This window comes from Ranitomeya variabilis, chromosome 2, assembly GCF_051348905.1.
Source record: "Ranitomeya variabilis isolate aRanVar5 chromosome 2, aRanVar5.hap1, whole genome shotgun sequence".
NCBI lineage: Eukaryota > Metazoa > Chordata > Amphibia > Anura > Dendrobatidae > Ranitomeya > Ranitomeya variabilis.
Window position 1 is genome coordinate 457,931,768 of NC_135233.1, and position 8,923 is coordinate 457,940,690.

Below are 8,923 nucleotides of genomic sequence, written 5' to 3' on the forward strand. Positions count from 1 at the left end.
CCAGGTACATTTTCACCACACTTCACACTCCGGCCACCAGGGGGGGTGGTCCTATCTAGTAGGCCACTCCTCACAACTCTGGTAAAACTGGGGGTTGGACAGGAAGACAGGGAGAAGTAGCTGGGAAGAGCTAGTGAGAGGACCTGTCAGGGATGGGGATCCTGGCAGACTCCTCAGAGCAGAACTAACCAACAAACAACGGGAATACAGAAAAGGAGAATACCAGCAGGGGTTGTGCTGAAAGAGGCAGCACCTTGCTGAGGCGCAAACAATCGGTGGCCGGAACGCCGAGCAAGTAAGAGACTTTAAGTACATTGCAAACCACGGCAGGACAGCTAATTACAGGTTGGCTGTCTCACTTAACACCTAAGCAGACAACGGAGGCAGCTGTGGGAGAGGGGCGACTCTAGAGTCCCGGAAGAACTCCAGGCCTACCCCGTCATACGGGTGCGTCCTACCATATCACCTGGAGGACGGAGAACGAACAGTAGAGACAGAAAGAAACAGTTGTGAGGACTATCCCGGGAGCTCAGCAGGGAAGAACTACAACACACAGCGCTAGAAGGTAGATACTGATTCCCACCTGTGAGGAGAACTCCTGATGTGTCGTTGGACCGGCCGGTCTCTGAAAACCCAGTTAACAGCGCTCTGGACTGAGGTCTCCAACATCTTCAGTAAAGAGGTAAAGAGACTGCAAACTGGTGTCCTCGTTATTTACCGCGACCTGCACCGTTACCACACCACTTATTGCACCGGACGTCCCCCATTGACAGACAGGGCCACGGACCGGGTCTAGCCACCGTGACAACCCCGAGACTGAGAACCAGAGGCCCGGCTCCGGGTACCCCTCGGCCCTGCGGCGGTGTGGGGGCGCTCCAACTTGGCGTCACGAACAGGATTTACTTAAGCCTGAAGAATCAGGTCATGTGTGCCTTGGAACTGTGAGTTATTGTGCTTGGACTGTACTTTATTGAAAAGACTGTGCTGTGCCATTTGCCGCCAAAATTCGCCATTGCCGCGCGCGGAGGGAGGAGCCTTAGCTACGTGGGCGGGATCAGCCAAAAGAAGCGCGGAACGGAAAGCGCGGTGAGGCGCCAATCCCGGAAGAGGAACTCCAACCTCCAGCAGGTTAGTGGGAGGAAGGGACGGCCATGTCCGAGTCGGGAGGAGAGGAGGTGGCGGTCGCAGCCGCGGACGCAGGGGCAGCTCCGGTCCCCGCAGCGGGCGAAGCCGCGGCCCTAATACCACCACTGACTGCCGCAGAACCCGCTGCCCCCATCAGCCAGTCGGACACTGCCGCTAATGCAAAAGCCATAATGCCCTTCTCCATGCCCTACCTGCCCGGAGCGGCCTGGCTCCCACGATACTCTGGGGAGGCGCATACGTTCACTGACTTTAAAGAAGGGCTCTGCAGCCTGCTCGAGTTCTATCCCCTAACCGAGCCCCAGAAGGTCCATATGATAACCGGCCAACTCTTTGGGGCGGCTCTGAGGGAATTGAAATCCTGGCCCGCTGAGGATAAAGGAACTGCACAACAGATTTTTGCCAAGCTTAAAGCCACCTTTGACACTCGCACTGCTACAGAGATTAAACTGACTTTTTATGGATGCAAACAAAAGTCACAGGATAGCTTGCGGGACTATGCCCTTAATCTCCAGGAAGCGATGCGGGCCATTAAGCAGAGTGACCCCGGCAGCATGCAGGATGAAGATAAAATCCTGAAGGAGCGGTTCATTGAGGGGCTCCTGTGCAGTCACCAGCGGGGCCAATTGCACTTTCTGGCCATGCAAAATCCAGACTTGACTTTTGCGCAGTTTAAAGATAAAGCTATCCAGGCATTGCAGGAGCGACAGCCCAGCCGCGCAGTACCACCCAGGCGCCCCGCTCTCACATACCACCAGGAGGTGGCATCGGATACCCCAGTTGCCGCGGAGGCCGACGCCCAGAGCTTCGAGGACGACTCCCCTGCAGGACTTCGTCTCCAGATGCAAGAGCTAACCAAGAGCGTTGCTGCCCTGGCCCGGACGGTGCAGTCCCTACAGGAGGCCCCCAAAGAGAAGATCCAGTTGGCTTCCAGCCCGGAGGATGTCCCTTGGATGCGACAGAGGAGGACTCCGCCGACCAGGAGCCGGCCCGACGATCGCTTCCACCAGGATGGACGACCCATCTGCCGCCGCTGTCACCAGGTGGGCCATCTTGCAAGGTACTGTCCTTTAAACGAGCAACCCCTGGGGCAAAGGGCCAACCCCCAGGAGTAGGACGGTCAGGCCCGCAGCATTGGAGAACCAAGTATATTGGAGGACGACCAGTTCTCCCTGTAGTGATTGATGGAATCCCCTTGAATGCTTTGCTGGACACCGGTTCTCAGGTGACGACTATACCTTACGTGCTCTACAAACGGTATTGGGAGGACGCTGATATTACTCGTGGCCCTGATGATGATTTCACCATAATCGCCAGTAATGGTCAGCCATTGCCACAAGTGGGGTATAAGGAGGTCACCATCAAAGTGGGGCGGGTGGAATTGAAAGCCCAAGGGATTGTGATTGTAGATATTGATCATCGAGAATGTAATCCCATGATGACTCTTGGTACTAATGTTATAGAAAATTGTCTTGCAGAAGTGATTGTTTTGTTGCAACAGGTGGCAGAAAACGCTGGCCACAGTGAGCAACGTGCCCTGCAGAAGGAAATCAGAGCTCTGATGCAGAGACAGCAGGTAGAGCTGACTGGTGGTGAGATTGGTCGTGTCACTGTAAGTGATTCAAACCCCATCGCGATACCTCCCAAGAGTGAAATGTTAATATGGTGTCGAGCAGCCATAGGCCTCAGGGGTAAGGACTACCAGGCCTTGGTAGAACCTGTATATTCAGACAATAGGCCTACTGTTCTGACAGCCCGGGGGGTGGTAGACGTCCGACAGGGGAGAGTGCCTGTACGTGTCCTCAATTGTGGGGAGGAAGAGGTCCACCTAACCAAGTATACTACGCTCGCCAAACTGTTCACTGTCAATAATAGTGTAATACAGACACCTGAACCTTTGGGCCCGTCAAACGTGGCGGAGAACAAAGGTTCTGCAGAGCACTCGAAAGATTGGTGTCGGGAATTGCATGTGGGCACTGACTCTACCCCATCTCATCAAATACAGGGGGCTTACAGGGTGGTACACGAGTACGAACAGGTATTCAGCAAACACCCCTCAGATTTTGGACAGGTGAAAGGGATCCAACATCACATCCCCACGGGAGATCATCGACCCATAAAAGAGAGATATCGCCCTGTACCCCCAGCTCATTACCAGTGTGCCAAGGACATGTTGCGGGAAATGAAGGAGGCTGGGGTGGTGAGAGACAGCTGTAGCCCCTGGGCGGCTCCGTTAGTCCTTGTTAAAAAGAAAGATGGTACAATGAGGATGTGTGTTGATTACAGACAGTTGAATCGCATTACACATAAGGACGCATACCCACTGCCCAGGATAGAGGAGTCTCTGGCTGCTTTAAAATCTGCTAACTATTTCTCTACCTTAGATCTCACCAGTGGGTACTGGCAGGTTCCTGTGGCGGAGGCGGACAAGGAAAAGACGGCCTTCACGACGCCAATGGGCCTCTGTGAGTTCAACTACATGCCCTTCGGATTGTGCAATGCTCCCGGAACGTTCCAGAGGATGATGGAGAGCTGCCTGGGACACCTGAACTTTGAAACCGTGCTGCTATATCTGGATGACGTCATAGTCTTCTCTAAAACCTACGAAGACCATCTGAAGCACCTGGCCGAGGTGTTTGAAGCCTTGTCCAAATTCGGCCTAAAAGTGAAACCGTCCAAGTGTCATCTGCTGAAACCTAAAGTGCAGTACCTGGGCCATGTAGTGAGCGCTGAAGGAGTGGCCCCAGACCCCGACAAGGTCACAGTGATCCAGGACTGGCCAAAGCCTAGTGACCTCCACGAAGTCCGGCAGTTCCTCGGGTTGGTAGGTTACTACCGGAGATTCATTAAGGATTTCACCAAGAAGGCCGCACCCTTGCAAAATCTGCTGGTGGGCCAACCAAAGAAGACCAAGGGGAGGAAAACCCCCTTTGATTGGAACGAAGAGCTGGAGGAATCCTTCACCTGCTTGAAGTCGGCGCTGACGGGGGAAGAGGTACTGGCTTACCCCGAATACGACCAACCGTTTGTGCTGTACACAGATGCCAGTAATGTGGGACTAGGAGCCGTGCTGTCTCAGGTCCAGAACGGCAAGGAAAGGGTGATCGCTTACGCCAGCAGGAAACTCCGTCCCACGGAAAGGAACCCTGACAACTACAGTTCCTTCAAACTGGAATTCCTTGCCCTTGTCTGGGCAGTGACGGAGAGGTTTAAGCACTACCTGGCTTCCGCGAAATTCACCGTCTTCACGGACAACAATCCGCTAACGCATCTGGATACCGCCAAACTCGGGGCCTTGGAACAGCGGTGGATGGCCCGGCTGTCCAACTATGATTTCACCATCAAATATCGGGCAGGGCACCAGAATGCCAATGCCGATGCTTTGTCCCGAATGCCCAATTTACCAGAAGTGGGAGAAGACCCGGAGGCACTTGAAGAGGTGGAGCTGCCTGCCTTCCATCGCCCCAAAGCCACTCAGAGCTCTCACTATGTGAAGAACAGGCACAAGAACCAACCGGATGCCACGCTGAATCCCCTGCCCCACCACGGATGGGCAGAAACCCAGGATAGTGACCCCGCGGTCCGTCAGGTGAAGGAGCTCTTGACGCAGGCTGGGTTGCACCCTGGCCCAGATGATCCACAAGAAACCCAACAGCTGTGGAAGGGAAGAAGCAAGCTGTTTATCCATGATGGCAAGCTGTGCAGGAGGAGCATCGACCCACGTACTCATGAATTGGTGTGGCAGATAGTGGTGCCAAGGCGAGATGCGCCCATGGTTCTGGGAGCCTACCATGATGGAGCCGGACACTTCGGATGGAAGAAGCTGGAGAAGCTACTCCGAGGGAGGTTCTATTGGATTGGCATGAAGAGAACCATTGAGAAGTGGTGTCGGGAGTGTGGTCCATGTAGTCTGCGCAGAAAGGACCGTGACAGCCAACGGGCCCCCCTGCGGCCTATCATCACCAAACGGCCGCTTGAACTGGTCGCGCTGGATCATGTGAAGCTGACACCTAGCCGGTCGGGCTATATCTACGCCCTTACCATCGTGGACCACTACTCCAGATTTCTGGTGGTTGTGCCTGTTAAAGATCTAACGGCCAGGACTGCCGCCAGGGCCTTCCAGCAGCACTTTTGTAGGCCCCATGGCTACCCAGAGAAGGTACTGACCGACCAGGGACCTGCCTTTGAAGCAGAAGTATTCCAAGAATTCTGCCAGTTGTACGGGTGTAAGAAGATCAGAACTACACCGTACCACCCTCAAACCAACGGGATGTGCGAGAAGATGAACCAGGTAGTAATCGATTTATTGAAGACCTTGCCTGTGGAGGAACGGAATCTGTGGCCGACAAAGTTGCCTGACTTGGTGGATATGTACAACCACATCCCAGTAAGTTCCACCAACTGTACTCCAGCGTACCTGATGCGAGGAAGGTCTAGTCGGTTACCCGTTGATCTGGACATGGGGGTCCTAGTACCCGAAGATACCTCGCCGGATGCGGATTGGGATGCAGAAAGGCAGCGAAGGTACCGCGAAGTGCAAGAGTGTGTGGAGAGAAGTCTCGCCCAGGCTAGGCAGAGGCAAGAAAGGGACTACAACCAACACGCTCCTGCGATTCCCCTGTCACCTGGTGAGCAGGTGCTTAAACGAAAGAGGAGGTTACACAAGCTCGATGACCAATGGGAAGCGGAACCGTATACCATCTTGCCATCCGACTTCGACAACACTAAGGTCTGTCTCATCAGCAAGGACAAAGGGGAGACCTCGACAGCGGTATCCAGGGATCACCTTAAGGTCTGCCCCGATAAATTGAAAGAGAGGGGCACGGCCCCAGAAATCTCCCCGCCGGTGGAAAAGGAGAAAATGTTCCATACTGTCCTTGGTGACTTTCCCCAGTCCTGGACTCTGATAAACCAAGCCGTTGTGGTACCTGTTGTAATGTTTGAACAGCCGGACCCGCCAGAAACAATGGTGGAACCAGATCATCCGGCCCCGCAACCTCAACAAGCCTTGCCTGAAGAAGCCATGCTGACCGTTGAACCGGCAAATCCTCCCTCTGCTATCAGTGAGCCTGCCGTACCCACTGTTGATAGCAGCAGCTCTGAGAGCCCCAACCTGCCAGTGCTACCCAGACTCACTAGAAGTGTAGTTAGAAGACAGCGCACTACACCAGCGGTAGCAAGCATAGCGGGCCCTGTTAGGCCAATAGCAACCCCTGCGCTGCGAAGGTCCACACGCAGCACACAGAACCAAACTCCCCTCCGCTACAAAATGTGGAGGTATTGATAAGGGCTGCTATTTCATTAAAAATGTTTGTATGCATATCTTTTTGTTACAGGTTGTTAAAATGGACAATAGAGTAATGGACAGTGAATTGCTCAAAAACTTTCATAAGGGGGACCCCTTTGTTTACCCGGGGTCCCCGCTGTTTCAACCACTGAACTGAGAGTCATAAACTGTGCATGACCTAACTTTTGCAACGTTCAAGAATCCTCACCTCCCGTAAAGGGAAGCATTGTTATGTTCAATTGTTATGCTATTTCAAAAGTTTGTGTGTTTCCTGTTAACATGTATTATTGTTCTTGTTTTCCCAGTCCCGGAGTACTGGATTTAACCGGGGGGGAGTGCAGCACCCCAGAGTCCTGGTTGTTGCAGTACTGCGGCTCCGCCACTATGGGGAGCTATGGTACGTCTGATTGCACTAAGGAGTTTCTCTGACCAGGTACATTTTCACCACACTTCACACTCCGGCCACCAGGGGGGGTGGTCCTATCTAGTAGGCCACTCCTCACAACTCTGGTAAAACTGGGGGTTGGACAGGAAGACAGGGAGAAGTAGCTGGGAAGAGCTAGTGAGAGGACCTGTCAGGGATGGGGATCCTGGCAGACTCCTCAGAGCAGAACTAACCAACAAACAACGGGAATACAGAAAAGGAGAATACCAGCAGGGGTTGTGCTGAAAGAGGCAGCACCTTGCTGAGGCGCAAACAATCGGTGGCCGGAACGCCGAGCAAGTAAGAGACTTTAAGTACATTGCAAACCACGGCAGGACAGCTAATTACAGGTTGGCTGTCTCACTTAACACCTAAGCAGACAACGGAGGCAGCTGTGGGAGAGGGGCGACTCTAGAGTCCCGGAAGAACTCCAGGCCTACCCCGTCATACGGGTGCGTCCTACCATATCACCTGGAGGACGGAGAACGAACAGTAGAGACAGAAAGAAACAGTTGTGAGGACTATCCCGGGAGCTCAGCAGGGAAGAACTACAACACACAGCGCTAGAAGGTAGATACTGATTCCCACCTGTGAGGAGAACTCCTGATGTGTCGTTGGACCGGCCGGTCTCTGAAAACCCAGTTAACAGCGCTCTGGACTGAGGTCTCCAACATCTTCAGTAAAGAGGTAAAGAGACTGCAAACTGGTGTCCTCGTTATTTACCGCGACCTGCACCGTTACCACACCACTTATTGCACCGGACGTCCCCCATTGACAGACAGGGCCACGGACCGGGTCTAGCCACCGTGACAACCCCGAGACTGAGAACCAGAGGCCCGGCTCCGGGTACCCCTCGGCCCTGCGGCGGTGTGGGGGCGCTCCATCCTCATATGAACTCGAGCGTGGGAACTTTTCCCAGGCTCCAGTTCATGAGGACATCCAGCAGAGGGCGCATTACCGCAACTCAAGGTAACTACAGGTCACCCTGCTTTCCATTCATTCCCTGGGGTTTTTACAGGCACGAGCACTGCTTTACCAGAGCTCCTGGCTGTAAAATGATTTAACCTCTTCAGATGGATTTACTTCGTGGGACTTGACCTGAGTGACGGAATGTATGAGATATTGTTGTTTTTTAATTTTTCCTTTGTTACAGAACGAGGGTCTTCAGGTGGATTACCAGTATAATAAAATATTACAACAACCTGTGTCTTTATTTCATTAAAATACGTTGTAATAATGTGTGTGTGTTTTATTAACCATTTCGTACTATTGGATTAATAATGGATAGGTGTCATAATTGACGCCTCTCCATTATTAATCTGGCTTAATGTCACCTTACAATAGCAAGGTGACATTAACCCTTCATTACCTGTAAGGTTTCTCTTACTGAGAGTGTTGGGGGACACTCACTTGACCGCGATATTCAAGCACACGGGCACGGGTTTATAAAACAAAGCAGTCCATGCGGTTTATTAAAGTGCCATAAACCGGGTAATGCACAGTTCATTACTTGTATCACATAGAACACAACAGGCACCAACAGTCTCTTTGGTACCTGACGGGAGCCCTTGCTCCACCTGCCGACTCTTTTTAACAGTCTTCTGGGTAAGCTGCCTAACGGGGATCACCAACTCGCCTGGTCAATACAGAGTAGTCAGTCCAGACCTCACCGAAGGACTCCAGCTTCCCCACACTCTGTTAACACTCTTCCGGGTAAGCTGCCTAACGGGGATCACCAACTTGCCTGTCCGGCACACAGTAGTCAGTCCAGACCTTACTGAAGGACTCCAGCTTCCCCACACAGTAAGTGTCTCTGGCTCCGCAGATCCCGGTTCTCACCTTGTCACCGCAGGTCCTGGACCCCGTCCTCCACCCATCAGCATAGGTCCTGGACCCCGTCCTCCACCTGTCACCGCAGGTCCTGGACCCCGTCCTCCACCTGTCAGCATAGGTCCTGGACCCCGTCCTCCACCCGTCACCACAGGTAACCAGGATCACGCCGGTGGCCTAGTCCGGGTATTCTTCAGGACGTCCTTCCCCAGCTGGGAACGTCCAATACCCAGGCCACC